The sequence below is a fragment of the Theropithecus gelada genome, chromosome 1, assembly GCF_003255815.1.
Source record: "Theropithecus gelada isolate Dixy chromosome 1, Tgel_1.0, whole genome shotgun sequence".
Lineage (NCBI taxonomy): Eukaryota > Metazoa > Chordata > Mammalia > Primates > Cercopithecidae > Theropithecus > Theropithecus gelada.
The window spans coordinates 18,532,846-18,552,812 of NC_037668.1; the positions used below are offsets into that span (position 1 = coordinate 18,532,846).

The 19,967-nt window shown below is 40.2% G+C and overlaps 1 long non-coding RNA gene across 1 annotated transcript in view; it reads left to right on the forward strand.

Annotated features, from left to right (window-relative positions):
- LOC112614630 overlaps positions 1–19,363 on the forward strand; it is a 28,472-nt gene extending 9,109 nt beyond the window's left edge. Inside the window, exon 3 of the long non-coding RNA XR_003117106.1 lies at positions 17,784–19,363. This is a non-coding gene — a long non-coding RNA (uncharacterized LOC112614630). The remainder of the gene's footprint in view (positions 1–17,783) is intronic.
- The last annotated feature ends 604 nt before the right edge of the window (positions 19,364–19,967 follow it).

Here is a 19,967-nt window from a genome sequence, read left to right on the forward strand (position 1 = left end):
GTAATTGGTGTGTAGAACTGCTACTGATTTTTGTATGTTGATTTTTTGTCCTGCCACTTTACTGAACTTGTTTTATAGATCTAAGAGGATTTTGATGGAGTCTTTGGGTTTTGCTAGATAGAAGATCAGGTCATCTGTGAAGAGGGACAATTTGACTTACTCTTTACCAGTTTAGATGCTTTTTATTTCTTTCTCTGGCCTTATTACTCTGGCTGGAACTTCTAGTCCTATGTTAAATATGCATCGTGAAAGTGGCCTTCCTTGCCTAATTCCGGTTCTTAGCGGAAGACTTTAAACTTTTCCCCATTCAATGTTATGTTATCAATGGGCTTGTGTATGGCCTTTATTTTGTTGAGGTACGTTTCTTCTATATGTAATTTGTTGAGAGTTTTATCATAAAAGGATGTTGAATTTTGTCAACTGCCTTTTCTGCATCTATTGAGAGGATCACGTTATTTTTCCTTCATTCTGTTTATGTGGTATATCACATTTATTGACTTCCATATGTTGAACTATCCTGTCATCCCTGGGATAAATCTCACTTGATTATGGTGTGTTATATTTGTGAAGTGCTGTTGGAATTGGTTTCCTAGTATTTTGTTGAAGATTTTTGCATCTATGTACATCAGGAATATTGACCTATAGTTTTCTTTTTTGTTGTTGTGTCCTTGTCTGATTTTGATATCCAAATAATGCTGGCTTCATACAATGAGTTAGGTAGAATTCCCTCCTCTTCTAGTTTTTGGAATAATTTGAGGAGAATTGGTATTAGTTCTTTCTAAGTTTGGTAGAATTCAGCAGTGAAGCCATCATGTCTTTGTCTTTTCTTTGCTGAGAGACTTTTATTACTGATTCAATCGTGTTACTCATTATTGGTTACTCATTATTGGTCTGTCGGTTATTTTTTAAAGTTCTGTTGTTTTACTGTTCAAATTTAGATCTGTAATCCACCTGGAACTAATTTTTGTTTATGGTGTAAGGTAGGCGGAAGTTATATTTTTTTATCCCATAGGAATATAGGAATAGCCAGTTGACCCAGGCACCATTTATCAAAAAGGCTCTACTGCCATGTAGTCATCCTTCTCATATATCAAGCAATTATATATGTGTGAGTCTGTTCCTGGAGTCTCTATTCTATTCCATTGGTCTATCTTTACACCAGCAACATGCTGTTTTAATTACTATAGCATTTACATCCAGTAGTTGAAATTCTGTAACTTTGTTATTGTCTAAGAACCTCTTGGCTATTGTTAGCTATTTGTCTCTCCAAATACATTTTAAAATAAGCTTGTCAAGTACTACCAACAAAATTATGTCAGAATAAATATACAATAAATACAAGTTAATTTTAACATTGGATTTTTAAATAAGCTGGACAAATTCTACCAAAAATGACAGCACTATAATTCATACACATTGAATCTATAGGGTAATTTGGGCGTAACATATTTTACTATTGAGTCTTCAAACTAAGAACATGTGATATTTTTATTTCATTTAAATCTTTTTTAATTTCTCTCAATGTTCTACAGACTTTAAAGATTTTGCACATCTTTACTAAATATATTCATGTATTTGGATAGTTTATGACATCATAAACTTTATAACTTTTTTAATTGTCATTTTAATGTTGATACAAAGAAATGCAGTTAACTTTTATGCATTGATTTTATTTCCAATGATAAATTGACTTCTTAGGTTTCAAAGTTTACAGTTTTTTTTTTATTTTTGTCTTAACATAATTATATATTATTTAAATAAAGACAATTGTATTCTTCTCTTTCAATCTTCAGGCTTTTTTTTTCTCATGGCTTATGATTCCATCTAGAATCTCCTATAGAATTCTAAATAGAAATGAAGATAATGAATATCCTTGTCTCATTCCAATCTCTGGGGTAAGCATTCAAGATTTTACCATTAATAAGAAAGTTTGTTACATATTTTTACAGTTACTCCTTTAAGGAAATTCTCTTCTATTTCTAGTATAATCAGAATTATCATGAGTTGTTGTTGAATTTTATCAAGAACATTTCCTGAATCTACTGGGATTTTTATATAATTACCATTTTCTATTAATGTAGTAAATTTCAAAGATGTCTTTCCAAATATTAAACTAAACTTGCATTCCTGAAATGTAATCAACTTTGTTGTTATATATTATTCTTTGTTGTATCTCGCTTAATTGATTTACTTGCATTTTAAGAATTTTTTTATTAGGTTGATGCAAAAGTTATCATGGTTTTTGTCATTTTTTTTATTTTTATACTTAAAGTTCTGAGATACATCTGCAGAACATGCAGGTTTGTTCCATAGGTATACATTTGCCATGGTGGTTTGCTGCATCCACCAACCCATCATCTAGATTTTAAGCCCCACATGCATTGGGTATTTGTCCTAATGCTCTCCCTCCCCTTGTACTTCACCACCCCTGACAGGCCCTGGTGTGTGATGCTCCCCTCCCTCTGTCCATGTGTTGTCGTTGTTCAACTTCCACTTATGAGTGAGAACATGATGTATTTGGTTTTCGGTTCCTGTGTTAGTTTTCTGAGAATTATGATTTCCAGCTTCATCCATGTCCCTGCAAAGGACATGAACTCATTCTTTTTATGGTTGCATAGTATTCAATGGTGTATATGTGCCACATTTTCTTTATCCAGTCTATCATTGATGGGCATTTGGGTTGGTTCCAAGTCTTTGCTATTATGAATAGTGCTGCAATAAACATACATGTGCACATGTCTTTGTAGTAGAATGATTTATAATCCTTTGGGTATATACCCAGTAATGGGATTGCTGGGTCAAATGATATTTCTGGTTAGAGATCTTTGAGGAATTGTTGCATTGTCTTCCACAATGGTTGAGCTAATTTGCACTCCCATCAACAGTGTAAAAGTGTTCCTGTATCTCCACATCCTCTCCAGCATCTGTTGTTTCCTGAATTTTTTTTTTTTTTTTTTTTTTTTTTTTTTTTTTTTTTTTTTTTTTTTGAGACAGAGTTTCACTCTTGTTGCCTGGGCTGGAATGCAATGATGTGATCTTGGCTCATCGTAACCTCTGCCTCCTGGGTTCAAGTGATTCTTTAATTAATGTGTGGTGGTGCATGCATGTAATCCCAAGTAGCTGAAATTACAGGCATGTGCCACCATGCCCAGCTAATTTTGTATTTTCAGTAGAGACAGGGTTTCTCCATGCTGGTCAGGCAGGTCTTGAACTCCCAACCTCCGGTGATCCACCCACCTCAGCCTCCCAAAGTGCTGGGATTACAGGTGTAAGCCACTGCACCTGGCCCCTGACTTTTTAATGATCACCATTCTAACTGGAGTGAGATGGTATCTCATTATGGCTTTGATCTCCATTTCTCTAACGGCCAGGGATGATGGGCTTTTTTTCATATGTTTGTTGGATGCATATATGTCTTGTTTTAGAAGTGTCTGTTCATATCCTTTGTCCACTTTTTGTTGGGGTTGTTTGTTTTTTTCTTGTAAATTTGTTTAAGTTCCTTGTAGATTCTGGATATTAGACCTTTGTCAGATGGATAGATTGAAGAAATTTTCTCCCATTCTATAGGTTGCCTGTTCACTCAGATAATATTTTCTTTTGCTATGCAGAAACTCTTTAGTTTAATTAGATCCAATTTGCCAATTTTGGCTTTCGTTGCAATTGCTTTTGGTGTTTTAGTCATGAAGTCTTTGCACATTCCTATCTCCTGAATGGTGTTGCCTAGGTTTTCTTCTAGGGTTTTTGTGGTTTTAGGTCTAACATTTAAGTCTTTAATCCATCTTGAGTTAATTTTTGTATAAAGTGTATAAGGAAGGGGTCCAGTTTCAGTTTTCTGCATATAGTTAGAAAGTTTTCCAGCACCTTTTATTAAATAGGGAATTCCTTCCCTATTGCTGGTTTTTGTCATGTTTGTCGAAGATCAGATGGTTGAAGATGTGTGGCATTATTTCTGAGGCCTCTGTTCTGTTCCATTGGTCTATATATCTGTTTTGGTACCAGTACCATGCTGTTTTGGTTGCTGTAACCTTGTAGTATAGTTTGAAGTCAGGTAGCATGATGCCTCCAGCTTTATTCTTTTTGCTTAGGATTGTCTTGGCTATGTGGGCTCTTTTTTGGTTCCATATGAAATTTAAAGTACTTTTTTCTAATTCAGTGAAGAAAGTCAATGGTAGCTTGATGGGAATAGCATTGAATCTCTAAATTACTTTAGGCAGTATGGCCATTTTCACTATATTGATTGTTCCTATCCATGAGCATGGAATTTTTTCCAGTGTTTGTGTCCTCTCTAATTTCCTTGAGCAGTGGTTTGTGGTTATCCTCTTTTATTTTGTCGAGCAGTGGTTTCTAGTTCTCCTTGAAGAGGTCCTTCACGTCCCTTGTAAGTTGTATTCCTAGGTATTTTATTTTCTTTGTAGCAATTTTGAATGGAAGTTCACTAACGATTTGGATGTCTGTTTGTCTGTTATTGGTGTATAGGAATGCTTGTGATTTTTACACATTGATTTTGTATCCTGAGACTTTGCTGAAGTTGCCTATCAGCTTAAGGAGTTTTTGGGCTGAGATGATGGGGTTTTCTCAATATACAGTCATGTCATCTGCAAACAGAGACAATTTGACTTCCCCTCTTTTTGTATGAATACACTTGATTTCTTTCTCTTGCATGATTGCCCTGGCCAGAACTTCCAATACTATCTTGAATAGGTGTGGTAAGAGAGGGCATAACTGTCTTGTGCAGGTTTTCAAAGGTAATGCTTCCAGTTTTTGCACATTCAGTATGATATTGGCTGTGGGTTTGTCATAAATAGCTCTTATTATTTTGAGATACATCCCATCAATACCTAGCTTATTAAATGTTTTTAGCATGAAGCAGTGTTGAATTTTATTGAAGGCCTTTTCTGCATCTATTGAGATAATCATGTGGTTTTTAATCATTGGTTCTGTTTATGTGATGGATTACATTTATTGATTTGCATATGTTGAACCAGCCTTGCATCCCAGGGATGAAGCTGACCTGATCATGGTGGATAAGCTTTTTGATGTGCTGCTGGATTCCGTTTGCCAGTATTTTATTGAGGATTTTCACATCAATGTTCATCAGGGATATTGGCCTGAAATTTTCTTTTGTTGTGTCTCTGCCAGGTTTTGGTATCAGGATGATGCTGGCCTCATAAAACGAGTTAGGGAGGATTCCCCCTTTTCTATTGTTTGGAATCATTTCAGAAGGAATGGTACCAGCTCCTCTTTGTACCTCTGGTAGAATTTGACTGTGAATCCTTCTGGTCCTGGGATTTATTTTTTTTTTTTCGGTTGGTAGGCTATTAATTATTGCCTCAATTTCAGAATTGTTATTGGTCTACTCAGGGGTTCAACTTCTTCCTGGTTTAGACTTGGGAGTGTGTATGTGTCCAGGAATGCATCCATTTCTTCTAGATTTTCTAGTTTACTTACAAAGAGGTGTTTATAGTATTCTCTGATAGTAGTTTGTATTTCTGTGGGATCAGTGGTGATATTCCCCTTTATAATTTTTTATTGTGTCTATTTGATTCTTCTCTGTTTTCTTCTTTATTACTCTGGCTAGCAGTCTATCTATTTTGTTAACCTTTTCAAAAAATCACCTCCTGGATTCATTGTTTTTTGAAGGGTTTTTCATGTCTCTATCTCCTTCAGTTCTGTCAGATCTTAGTTATTTCTTATCTTCTACTAGCTTTTGAATTTGCGCTTGCTTCTCTAGTTATTTTAGCTATCATGTTAGGGTATCAGTTTTAGACCTTTTCTGCTTTCTGATGTGGGCATTTAATGCTATAAATATCCCTCTTCATGCTGCTTCAGCTGTGTCCCAGAGATTCTGGTACATGGTACCTTTGTTCTCATTGGTTTCAAAGAACTTATTTATTTCTGCCTTAATTTCATTATTTACCCAGTAATCATTCAGGAGTAGGTTTTTCAGTTTCCATGTAGTTGTTTGGTTTTGAGTGCATTTCTCAATCCTACCTTTTAATTTGATTGCACTGTGGTCTGAGAGGCTGTTTGTTATAATTTCAATTCTTTTGCATTTGCTGAGGAGTGTTTTACTTCCAATTATGTGGTCAATTTTAGAATAAGTGCTATGTGGTGGTGAGAAGAATGTACACTCTGTTGATTTTGGGTGAAGAGCTCTGTAGATGTCTATTAGGTCTGCTTGGTCCAGAGCTGAGTTCAAGTCCTGAATATCGTTGTTAATTTTCTGTCTCATTCATCTGTCTAATATTGACAGTGTCTAATATTAAAGTCTCCCACTACTATTGTGTGGGAGTCTAAGTCTCTTCGTGCATCTCTAAGAACTTGCTTTATGAATCTGGGTGTTCCTGTATTGGGTGCAGATATATTTAGGATAGTTAGCTCTTCTTGTTGCATTGATCCCTTTACCATTATGTAATGCCCCTCTTTGTCTTTTTTGATCTCTGTTGGTTTAAAGTCTGTTTTATCAGAGACTAGGATTGCAATCCCTGCTCTTTTTTTTCCATTTGCAACATCCCTTTATTTTGAGCCTATGTGTGTCTTTCCAAATGAGATGAGTCTCCAAATACAACACACCAATGGGTCTTGACTCTTTATCCAATTTGCCAGTCTGTGTCTTGTAATTGGGACATTTAGCCCATTTACATTTAAGGTTAATATTGTTATGTGTGAATTTGATCCTGTCATCATGATGTTAGCTGGTTATTTTGCACATTAGTTAATGCAGTTTCTTCATAGTGTCGTTGGTCTTTATATTTTGGTATGTTTTTGTAGTGGCTGGTACCATTTTTTCCTTTCCATATTTAGTGCCTCCTTCAGGAGCTCTCGTAAGGTAGGCCTGGTGGTGACAAAACCACTCAGCATTTGCTTGTCTGTAAAGGATTTTATTTCTCCTTCACTTATGAAACTTAGTTTGGCTCGATATGAAATTCTGGGTTGAAAATTCTTTTATTTAAGAATGTTGCATATTGGCCCCCACTTTCTTCTGGCTTGCAGGGTTTCTGCAGAGAGATACACTGTTAGTCTGATGGGCTTCTCTTTGTAGGTAACCTGACCTTTCTCTCTGGTTGGCCTTAACATTTTTTTTTTTTTTTCCTCATTTCAACCTTGGAGAATCTGACAATTATGTGTCTTGAGGTTGCTCTTCTTGAGGAGAATCTTAGAGGTGTTCTCTGTATTTCCTGAATTTAAATGTTGGCCTGACTTGCTAGGTTGGGGAAGTTCTCCTGGATAACATCCTTAAGTGTGTTTTCCAACTTGGTTCCCTTCTCCCTGTCACTTTCACGTACACCAATCAATTGTAGGTTTGGTCTTTTCACATAGTCCCATATTTCTTGGAGGCTTTGTTTTTTCCTTTTCATTCTTTTTTCTCTAATCTTGTCTTTATGCTTTATTTCATTAAATTGATCTTCAGTCTCTGATATCCTTTCTTCCCCTTGATTGATTTGGCTATTGTTACTTTTGTGTATGCTTCACGAAGTTCTCATGCTGTGTTTTTCAGCTCCATCAGGTCATTTATCTTCTTCTCTAAACTGGTTATTCTAGTTAGCAATTCCTGTAACCTTCTATCAAGGTTCCTTGCATAGGGTTAGAACATGCTCCTTTAGCTCAGAGGAGTTTGTTATTACCAACCTTCTCAAGCCTACTTCTGCCAATTCGTCAAACTCATTCTCCGTCCAATTTTATCCCCTTGTTGGAGAGGAGTTGTGATCATTTGGAAGAGAAGAGGCATTCTTGTTTTTGGAATGTTCAGCATTTTTGTGCTGGTTTTTCCTCATCTTCATGGATTTATCCACCTTTGATCTTTAATGCTGATGCCCTTTTGATGGGGTTTTTGAGTTGGTGTCCTTTTTGTTGATGTTGATGTGATTGCTCTCTGTTTGTTAGTTTTCCTTCTAATAGTCAGGCCCCTCTTCTGCAGGTCTGCTGGAGTTTGGTGGAGGTCCACTCCAGACCCTGTTTGCTTGGGTATCACCAGTGGAGGCTGCAGAACAGCAAAGATTTCTGCCTGCTCCTTCCTCTGGAAGCTTTGTCCCAGAGGGGCACTTGCCTGTTGCCATCTGGAGCTCTCCTGTGTGAGGTATCTGTCGACCCCTCCTGGGAGGTGTCTTCCAGTCAGGAGGCACAGGGGTCAGGGACCCACTTGAGGAGGCAGTCTGTCTCTTAGTAGAGCTTGAACACTGTGCTGGGAGATCTGCTGCTCTCATCAGACCTGGCAGGCAGGAAATTTTAAGTCTGCTGAAGCTGCACTCACAACCGCTCCTTCCCCCAGGTGCTCTGTCCCAGGGAGATGGGAGTTTTATCAATAAGCCCCTCACTGGGGCTGCTGCCTTTCTTTCAGTGACGCCCCAGTCAGTGAGGAGGAATCTAGAGAGGCAGTCTGGCCACAGCCACTTTGCCATGCTGTGGTGAGTTTGGCTTCCTTAACACTATGAGGGGAAAACCGCCTACTCAAGTCTCAGTACTGGCAGACAGCCCTCCCTGCACCAAGCTCAATTGTCCCAGGCTGACTTCAGGCTGGCAGCAAGAATTTCAAGCCAGTGGTTCTTAGCTTGCTGGGTTCCATGGGAGTGGGACCCGCTGATTGAGACCACTTGGCTCCCTGGCTTCAGTCCCCTTTCCAGGGGGTTGAACAGCTCTGTCTCACTGGGGTTCCAGGTGCCACTGGGATATGGAAAAAAACAAAAAACAAAAAAACAAAACAAAAAAAAAACTCTTACAGCTAGCTCGAGGTCTGCCCAAACAGCCACCTAGTTTTGTGCTTGAAACCCAGGACCCTCATGGTGTAGGCACACAAGGGAATGCCCTGGTCTGTGGATTGCAAAAGCCATGGGGAAAGTGTAGTATCTGGACTGGGTAGCACAGTCCCTCATGGCTTCCCTTGGCTAGGGGAGGTAGTTCCCCACCGCTTTGCACTTCCTGGGTGAGGCAACACCCCACTCTGCTTCTGCTCACCCTCTGTGGGCTGCACCCAATGTCTAACCAGTCCCAGTGAGATGAACCAGGTACCTCAGTTGGAAATGCAGAAATCAGCCACCTTCTGCATTGGTCTTGCTAGGAGTTGCAGACCAGAGTTGTTCCTATTCGGTCATCTTTCCAGCTGTCTTTAAGAAATTTTTTATCTATGTTCATGAAAGAGGTTGACTGAAATTTTTATATTATTTTCTTCTACTTCAGCTTGAATTTCCATTTTACTTCTTTATGACATTTTTAGTGTAACATACACTTAAATATATTTATTGACTACTCTCTTCATAAGAATGTGTAAGTATATTGAATTGAAATATTTGTCTATTATTCCCTATGGTTATAAGGTTATGTGTTTATAAATTCTTCTAAGTCAGACATCATTATACTTATTAGTATTAATAATAATTATTGTTCATGTTACCAAATAAAATATATTTATATTTTATAGATAATTATATTTAAAGTTTTATTAGAAACATTTAATGAACTTATATGAGCTGTCTCTTTTTGTTTTCAATTACTTCATAAAATCATAGAAAAATATTATCTGTTGATAGTTTTCATCTTTTTATATGTAAGTAACTAAGGAAACTTGTTTATGTGGCTACTCAAGTTGGGTTTCCTGGCAGAGATGAGTGAGGTTGCCAAGACATACAATTTAGTAAGGAAGTATTTAAAAACAAACAAACAAACAACTGTAAGGGATAGTGAAAGAAACAGAACAAGAAAGTGTATATGTCAAGCAAACGTATGGGCTGAGATAAAGCCTAGCTTTTGTCTGACCCACAAAAGAAAGTTGTTGAAAATAAGCTGCACTATAGAGATACAGATGTGTAAAAACAATAAACTGCATGATAGAGATGTCATGTGTAAAGACAAAAGGGTGGCCTGTAACAAGAGTGAAAAAGTGCAGCCTCCCAGGCAAGGCAGCTCCAGTGAACTGATCAACCAGGGGGCTACTATTTGCCATTGACAGCCAATACTCAATAGCAGCTAGGGGGTGGGTACATCGTTCTGGCAAAGGGGATCTGATGAGGAAGGCATCACCTATACATAGATAGGTAAAGTAAAATGAAAGGATTTGTATCTTAGCAATGGCACTAAATTCTACGCACTCTTCTCAAGTTATGCCAAAATTTGTATAGTGATTATCTTAAGTCATATTTACCAGGAAACATGCTCTGAAAAGGAAAAATCACAAGCAAGAAGCATACTGGGGAGTGCTTTCAGGGTAAAACCTGCCAGAGGGTGACAGAGACAAAATTGGGCAAAGACAGAAGTTAAACCTCATTATTACAACTGCAAAAGAGAGCTCTGGGGTTGGGAGGACCCTTTGGCAAAGTCTGACAGTAAGGTATTTCCATTCGTGCCTCAAAAGGCCTTTGGAAGTGGCTATTCCTGAAAAGAGGCTTAACCACAAAAGAGTATGTTCCAATTGACCAAGAGAAATTTCCATAAGGGACTCACCTTGAACCATCAGAAACTCTTGGGAAGTTGTAATTATGAGGGTCTCAGACCTGAAGCGGAGGATCTGGGTGGTGGACCACAGCATTTATTACAGATATAGATATTTACAATTGATTTTAAATAACTAAAAACTTGATTTGTATTCCTTCAATTTTCCTGGGAATCAAAACTTAGAAATCACATTGGAAGAATATTTCTTTCTCAATCATTAAAATCCCAGTGGACAACAAGATATAGCATTCAGTAGGTTTTTACATATGTGAAATTTACTAGAGTAAAATTTTACATGGCTGAAAGATAGGATTGTATTATAATTGTGAGAAAGGTAATTATGGAAGCAGAAGTGAAAAACAAAATAACATAATGGCTCTTCTTTAAGTGCATCTTTGTCATAGGCAGAAGTTTAAAATGACCCCCATTGAAGGGAGCAAGAGGCACAGTTTTATCAATTTATTTGAGGTGCATGATACAAAGAAGGTACCCTTCAGTCGGTGTTAACCTCAAAGGGGATTCTTTTGTCAAACTATGATAATTATTTTAGTCTATCAGAAAATGATATGGTTCATGAGATCTGGATATCTTTCCCATCAGGGCCCCTTCCCTAACCTATGTGATGAAGGTTGAATGTTAAGGGATCACATCAGTAAAGAGAGTAGCCAAAGGTATAAAATTGATCCTAATTTGTAGCAGACTATGGTAGAAAGGAAAGGACAGACACATCTATCCTCCAAGGAGATTCCTGACAACTTTTCACATCTTCCCAAACCCTTTCATGTTTTCTTGGAGGTACAGGAAAGAACCACTTGAACACCAGCTGATAAATCAGAAAACTCAATTCCCCTTGTGTTCAATGAGTTAATCTTGAAGCTTCTTATGGATCTTTGGGATTCAAGGCTGTTTGTGGAAAGATAACAAAAAGGGAGAGGCTCCAGCTATTCATGCCCACATTTGGGAAAGGATAATTCCAAAGAGTATTACTTCTGCTTTGACAGGTATTCCTATTGACATGGGGAAATAGCACAGTGTGGCTCTTTACTGGCCAGGAGATGGAGAAGATGGCACAGGAAGTTTGGAGGGCAGAGCACAGGGGCCTTGGGAGGATAGGGCTAGAGCCCTGGAGAGGAGGCTGGCAGTGGACATTGCACTGTTGTTACTGCTGATAGAACATTATTCCAGATTTAAGCACATCTGCAGGAAACAGGAGACAGATTTCTTCAGAGGTGCACAATCTGCATTAATCATCAGGAGCTCCATCACATCCTCAGAGGCAAAGTCCTTCCCATCTCTTTTAGTCTGTCTAAGCTACTATAACAAACTTCCATATATTGGGAAGCTTATAAACAACAAAATTTGTCTGGAAAGTCCAATATCAAGGTGCCATCATATTCAGTGTCTAGTTGGCAGGAGGCACCTCCTCCTGGTTCATAGAAGGTGCCTTCTCACTGTGTCCTCACAGGGTAGTGGGATAAGGAGGCTCTCTTGGGCCTTTTTTATAAGGACACCAATCCATTCATGAGGGTTCTACTCCCATAATCTAATCACCCTCAAAAGCCCCACCTCCTAATACTATCACCTTGAAGTTAGAATTTCAACAGATAAATTTTGGGGTGACACATTCAATGCATAGCACCACCTGTCATTTGGGCACAACCACCAGCCTATGGGATCCAGCACTGGCAACATCTAACCACAATATGAATTACTGAGAGGACATACCAACATTTTCCTAGTTGTAAAAATACCAGGCATGGTCTCCTGCCCTAGTTAGATACTTTCCCTGTCCTGACCTCAGTATTCTAATAGGGACATTAACAGTGGGATCAAGTTCAAAGTAGACGAAGCAGGACAGAAGGGTCTGGAGTGGAGGAAGGACACTGCAGTTGTTAAGAGAATATGAAAATACCTGATACATGAGACAAATTAGGAAACTAGCAGAGAAACCCTGGGCAACCATATTGGGGGAACCCACCCCCAATATTTCAACATAGGTTCTTTCTATTTTCCACAAATGTCAGCCAGTTGAGAAATACAGAGAAAGAGTACAAAGAGAGGAATTTTACAGCTGGGCCTCTGGGGGTGACATCACATATTGGTAGGACCATGATGCCCACCAGAGCCACAAGACCAGCAGGTTTTTATTAAGGCTTTAGAAAGTTGGTGGGGAGGGTGTACAAATGGGGAGTAGGTCACAAAGATCACATGCTTTAAAGGGCAAAAAGGAGAACAAAGATCACATGCTTCTGAGGAAACAGGACAAAGACAAATTTAGAACTACTCATAAGGGTCTATGTTCAGCTGTGCACGTATTGGCTTGATAAACATCTTAAACAACAGAATACAGGGTTCGAGGGCAGAGAACCGGTCTGACCTCAAATTTACCAGGGTGGGGTTTTTTCCCCACCCTAATAAGCCTAAGGGTACTGCAGGAGACCAGGGTGTATTTCAGTCCTTATCTCAACCTCATAAGACAGGCACTCCCAGAGCGGCCATTTATAGACCTCGCCCCAGGAATGCATTCCTTTCCCAGGGTCTTAATTATTATTATTTCTTTCTAGGAAAAGAATTTAGCGATATCTTCCCTACTTGCACATCCGTTTATAGGCTCTCTGCAAGAAAAAAAATATGGCTGTATTCTGCCCGATCTCCCAGGCGGTCAGACCTTATGATTGTCTTCCCTTGTTCCCTGAAAATTGCTGTTATTCTGTTCTTTTTCAAGGTGCACTGATTTCATAATGTTCAAACACACATGTTTTACAATCAATTTGTACAGTTAACACAATTATATTGGTCCTGAGGTGATGTACATCCTCAGCTTACGAAGATAACAGGATTAAGATATTAAAATAAGACAGGCATAAGAAATTATAAGAGTATTATTAGGGAAGTGATAAATGTCCATGAAATCTTCACAATTTATGTTCCTGTGCCATGGCTCCAGCCGGTCCCTCCATTCAGGGTCCCTGACTTCCTGCAACACAACCAGAAAAGGAGAGAAAAGTAAAATAAAGGAAGATGCTTGGACAAAAAAAAAAAAAAAAATGGATTTGAGAGACAAGGAGTATGGTCCTCAATCCCTGGTGGGAAGACTCTAAAGCTTATTCTGTAATGCTAAAGGCACATTACAGAAAGGTAGAAACTCTGAGGGCAGATTCATCCCAGTGCACATTGGTCTCCCTCAGGATCCCCTTCCTTGGAAGTCAGACACCAAGGAGAAGCTGCAAGTCCAAGTGCTCTCCATGCTGGTGAGAGATTCTCCCAGGGAGGAAGGCTGGTTTCTGTCATCCCAGGCTTACTGAACCTGTCCTTAGCAGAAAATTTCTAAAGCATCTTCCTTCTCTTTCTGTTGGCTCTCAAATCACACACCCCTATGTAAATACATCATTTTCCCCATCTCTCTTTCCACTTTTCCTGAGCATACCCTCCATGAAGGATGTTATGAAAACTACTCATTTCCAAATCAAGAGAGCTCTAAAGAAGAATTCCTTCAAAGTTACCCATGTCAGATATAGGAATACAGGGATATTCTACAATCCACTGTGTTCTGCAGTCTTAAGTTTATTTTCAAGCCACGGATGATGAAAGACATCAATAAAGTACAAGAAGAACTGGACCAACAATGAGGGTAGCCAGGTTCTGGTCCTGATTATGCCACAAACCATTCATGGACCCCAATTTTCTTACGTGAAATATTGTATCTCATGATATCTCTCACTTTCTTTTTGAAATTAAGAGATAATTTCTTACAATAAAATGCACAGGTTTTAAGTGCACAGTTTAATGAGTTTTGACAAATATTTACACTATGTATCTTTAAACCAACACCCAAATTTCTAATGTCCTTTTAATGGTAAGTATTTTCTCATTTCCATTTCCTTACCAAATCAGTATTTACCCACATCAACTCCTCTACATCCATCTACAAAGCAGATTTAGTGTCAAAATACATAGGTTGCTGTACCCCACCAGGGAATTTGAGTAGGAAGACCAGGAGCCTCCATTTACCCTGCCAGAAAGCCAGGGCCACCTCACACAGTGAGCTGCTCCTGTCCCTGAAGATAGGAAAGCACAGGGAGGGCCCCAGCCTGAGTCCTTTTATCCTGGACTCAAACCAGGCTCAGAAATTATGGGGAATTCCATGAGTTTACTGCATCCAGGGTATCTTATGCCACTTTTTGTGAACACATGTGTCACACTCCCTCTTTGCACTGAAAAGTCTAATTTGGCTACTGCCAAAAGATCAGCAATGTTTCTCAGGGTTTTGAGTAGAAGACCAAAGCATGGAAAAAGATACATGTGGGTCTGATGGAGACTGCTTCCCGTATACTGTTCTAACTTCAGTGCACCATCTGGGCACTTGCAAAGGAAAATCAGTAAATCTCCCTGAGCCCCTGACACACTGGAAGCAGGGCTGACCATGGAGGTGAAAGGTTGATGCTAATCACATTTTATGGACTTTTAATCACTTTCCATTTCAATTTGTACCTTCCTGCCACACAAGAGCCTCCCTGACTCAGGGAGAATCAGAATCACTTGAAGAAGCCATTTGGAGGGATCACAAAAAAAAATTCTAGAACAGTCTTGGGTGATAGTGAAGAAGAAATACATCTACAATTTTGCCTTTCATAAGATTGACAAGTGTCCAATTCTTTCCCTCAGTGGGCACCTTCTCTCATTCCTCCTGGAGCCAATCTTTGGGCAGCAGCCATTGGGGAAATGTGGCCCACTGAATGACAGAGGATGTCTTGGTCGGTCAGTTTCAAGATTTGGGGCAGGTCAGGACACAGAGACAGCAGCTACAGCTTGTCTTTCTTTCTCTGACACTTGATATTACTCTCTGCTCTTATCCCTGAATTCCTCTCAAATTGGTCCTTTCAGGGTGATACATTCACCTTTATTGCATTTTTCACTAAACATGGTTTCTTTATAAAATTTGAGAAGCAGATTTTTTGGAGATTTAGACTCTGTTTGAGGCACTCGTTTATCTGCTCACACTACTGAGACCTTCCCAAGAAATTCTGGGCTACCAGGTGGGAAAAGGTCATGCCCAGGACTTTGAGATCGTAGGCCTGTATGAAGGAAAGGAGCCCCAGGGAGGAAAGAGACTCCAGGGATCACAAAGGAGGGCAAGTGGTGAAGCGAGAGGTTCTCCTCCTATTCTTGGATATATGGAACGTATTCTAAGATCCTGTGTGTCAATCATTGCTGAGGAATGGAGGAGATAATGCAATAACACTTTGTGGATGGTGTGAAGCTGAGGGAGGAGGGTGAAGTCAGACTTCAGAGCATAGGGTGGTGCTGGAAAAATCCCCTGTACAGCATCACTATAGGAGAATCTTCTTCTGCCTAATCACCAGTCAGCAATCATGTTGCGTACTGATCAACACCTACCAGATAGCACTGTTTCTTCACTCTGCTTGCTCACATGTGCCTCCTACTAGACCATGAGCTTCCCTTGGGCCTATCATCACTGCATCCTTCCTCACTCTCAGGAGCTGGCCCCTAGTAGGTGCTCAGTAGCCTTTGGGTAAATGATCTTAAATTCATTTGACCTAAAACATCAGTGCTAGATACGGTATGTGTGGCATGGATGGCAACTTTATTTACTTTATGTAAAATGTGAGGATGAGACATTTGAATGGAATATGAAGTGCATTAGGATCCAGTCCTGTAATCCTAGAAGAAGCCACAATTCCAGAAACTCAACCTAGGGATTTCTCTCTTCTTGTCTCCTCATAGCCACACAACTCCACTGAAGGACTCAGGTACACTTGAGAAAAATGCATGGGACCTTATATCCCCCTTCCCCACCCATCACACACACATACAAAATCCTTACAGAGGAAATAGAAATGTTGTTATTCACCCCAATGCTGCAAAACTGAAGCTTGGAGTGCAAAGAGAGAGTTTGGCGTGTATTTTAGAGAATTGAGTGAGACATTGGTACACTGAGAAATTAGTGGGTGACTTGGTTTCCTCCTGTCCAAGTTGGGCCCAGAATAAAAGGACACTGCTCTGGGCTTCTTCATGCCATGTGGATCCCTGAGGCTAGAACAGCCTGAAGCGAAGCAGGGAGTGAAGAGACTTCTGTGGAAGAGGAAGCCTTCAGGCCAGCAATCAGCTCCCATTAGACAGAATGAGAAGATGGTGTAGTTACGGGTTGGGGTAGGATGCAGAAATGAAAGACAGATGTCCAGAAACAGCACTTGAAAAAGATGCACAAAACAGACTGGAAAATGAAGACAGAGTGTAGGACAGATGGCAAGCAGAAAGCAGTGAGATGAAAACAGACCCAAAAGTCAGATACTCTAAAAAAAAGGTTCAGCAAAAAGGTTGTGGCCGAAATCCAGTCTGCCACCTGTTTACTACGACAATAAAATTCTACGGGAACATAGCCACTCCCATATGTTGTCTCTGACTGCTTTTGTGCTACAACAGCAGAACTGAAAAGTTGTGACAGAGATTGTCTGGCCTGCTAAGTGTAAAATGTTTACCATCTGACCCTTGGCAGAAAAGGATTACTGACCACTGTTATAAACCTAAAAGTTACTTTGAGATCAATGAGATCAAAGGTAGCATTGAGGAAAACAAAGCAGCTCCAGGGTATCCCATAGATTTTGGTAAAGCTGAGATGAACCTACTTTCAAGCTCCCAGTCTCTGCTCTTCTTGTACTTCGAGTATTTCTCTTATTTGATTATCAAGCTTTGGGACCTAGGTCGGAGGATGATGAGACACCCAGATGCTCCCAGATTCTAACACATAAGATAGGTCATGACAAGGGACACTGATGTTCCTGAAGAAGTAATTATCAAGTTGTAAGTCATAGGGGCAGTACAGAAGGTCCAGGGAAGTTGCCAAGGAGGGATGAGTAAGGAGAAAAAAATGTCTTAGGAGCAGGGGACACAGAGTCAAAGAAAGGACATGTTTCATAGCAGAAAAAATATAATCCAATCTCCCTCCAAATTAGATTATCTGCAACAACAGATCTGATTAATTTAGCCAGCATTCTGCTTTACCTTTCACTTCAAGGCTTGCCTCCCAGATACCTTCACATCTTTTCTCTCCCCTGACTTGCTGTGGTGTGAAAATATTCCAGGCGAAGGACAGAGTGCAGTCCAGACACCAACTCCTGGGAGGGGCAGACGCTGCAGGTCCCAACCATCTGTGGGGCAGCCCCACAAAAGTCTCCTGTGGGGTGGGCAGTCTCAGGAGCAAATGCAATGGGGATGTCTTGTCATTGACGTTAAAGAGAGGGGTGATGAGAGAGGGTGTTTCTCCCTTGTGGTATTTTGGGGAATAATTTTCTTCACTGATGTTGTGTCATACTAAAGTACTTTCTTCTTTCTCTCAGTTTACTTTCAACTAGGGAAAATGTCCTAGCAGCAGCAGAAATAAGGCAAAGTCCCCTGCCAGCACCACCCCCAACTCAGGTCCCACAGCCCTGTCCTCCCAGTGCCTGAACCCTTTCTCCCACCCTTCATACAGTAGAAGTCCCTCCGTTAAGTACCCCTTATGCCAGCAAGACTGCACACCAAAGCAGAAGTGACCCTCAGAAGTCACCTTCTCTGACCTGGACAAGAGGATACTGCATCCCCCTGACCCCCTCCATCCTCTTATTTCCAACAACAGGGACCACCACACAACCTAGAAGATACTACCTGTCTTCAGATTCAAGATGGAAGATATTGTCATAGTCTACTGGGGTTTCCTCCCTGAATCGACAACCCCTCCCAGCTTTTCACCCAGGAGACAACATGGTTTAGACAAAATGCCACGTTTTCAAACCTTCCGCCTGTGATCCAAATATGCCATGTTTCCACCTGCTACCTTCTCTACCACACTGCCTTCTGCTGGCTATATGAGATTCCTGCAAGAACACAGAACATTCAGCTCTCTGCCTCAATGGGATTCAACAACTTCATTAAGGTTTCTAGGAGCAAATATTGTTAAAAAAAAATTAACATATGAAAACTGCTTAAATCAATGAAAAATTTTCCAGAATTCTTTACAGCACAACTACACACTCTTTGATGAAGACAATGACATTGTCTGTTTGTATTTTCTCCCTAATAATCTCCATAAATCCTAACAAAGCTCACCCCTTCCTCTGGATTTTGAACCTATTCCAAGACCTATGATTTTTTTTTTCTCTCTCTGCTTCCCAATCAAACATATGTATCCCTGACTCACCATGTCTTTGCTCTCTTGCTAGAGATGGAAAAAAGTCACAGAGAGACAAAGGAGCCTGTGGAGGAAAGTGGAGACTGAATGGGAAATCCTTGGAAGGACCCTAGAGGCAATCAGGGGCCACCCAAGAGTGACAAGGGGACCCGATTCAAGCCAGAAGGTCTTCTTTTTCTCTCTGGTTGCCCAGTCTCAGTCTCTGATTTCAGCTGCTTCCAGCAGCTACATGAGGCACCTATCCATTTCTAATTAGGGACTCGCCATGCAGGGGAGGTGAGGAGAGTGCACGAAGGAGCCATCAGTGTCAAGGCTGCAGGAGGGATGAGCACATGACATGCCCTGCAAGGTTCATAGATGTGTGAGCGCTCAGCATCTGGGACCAGAATTGTGAGCCTGGCTCTGCACGGAGCCCAGTCTGTTGGGGATGGACCCCAGAGAGAGGTATTACTGCAGCAGTTCTCACACTACTTGGTCTTGAAAGTAATTTACACACTTAAGATTAATAAGGACCCCAAATAGATTTTATTCACGTGATTTACATCTATTGATATTTCTTGTATTAAAAATTAAAACCAGAAAATTTTAAACACATTTTACATAAGTAGATATTGCACTAGCTGGCAGAGTGATGATGTCATTGCATGTCATCTACTCTCCAGAAAATTCTACCATAGACTCATGAAAAAATACAAGTAAAAAAGTCAAATAATATCAGCATTATGATTAAAATTGTTTCCACCTCGCTGACCCTACTGAATGCATCTCAGGGACCCCAAGGTCCCCGCACCACATGTTGACAACCACTGGTCTAGGGCATGATTGTGGGCCAGGCCTCCAGGGTCTCAGAGCACAACACACCACAGTAGCACAAGTTTCAAAGGGTTGAGGATGTTCTCCTTGGTCTCAGCTTACTTGTGGGTTTTATTTATGCCTGTTGTTTAACTATCCAGCCAAATTAAGTTCTGCCCTTTAATTCCATAATCATTAATCAGAACCAATTTAGCACTGCTAAATTGAGTTCTGTACCATCATTCAACAACCATTGACAACAACGCCTAGAAAGCGTCTATTTTATAAAACCTGAAGACAAAGAGAATAAGACACTGAAGCTCTCTAGAGAAGCCTCCTCGGTTGTCTCTTGCAGCAGTGGGGATACACATATGCTGCATGAACCATTAGGCTGATCTGACCAGGGCTTCCATCAGGCACAGAGGGTGTGAGGGACGATGTATTGAACGTGGAAGGTGAGGAAGAAGGCAGAGCAGAGGATGTCTCCTGGGTTCCTATCTGGGTTTCTTCCTTGTGTTCCTAAGTGCAACCAGCAGGAGTTTCCTTGGGAGCTAATCACATT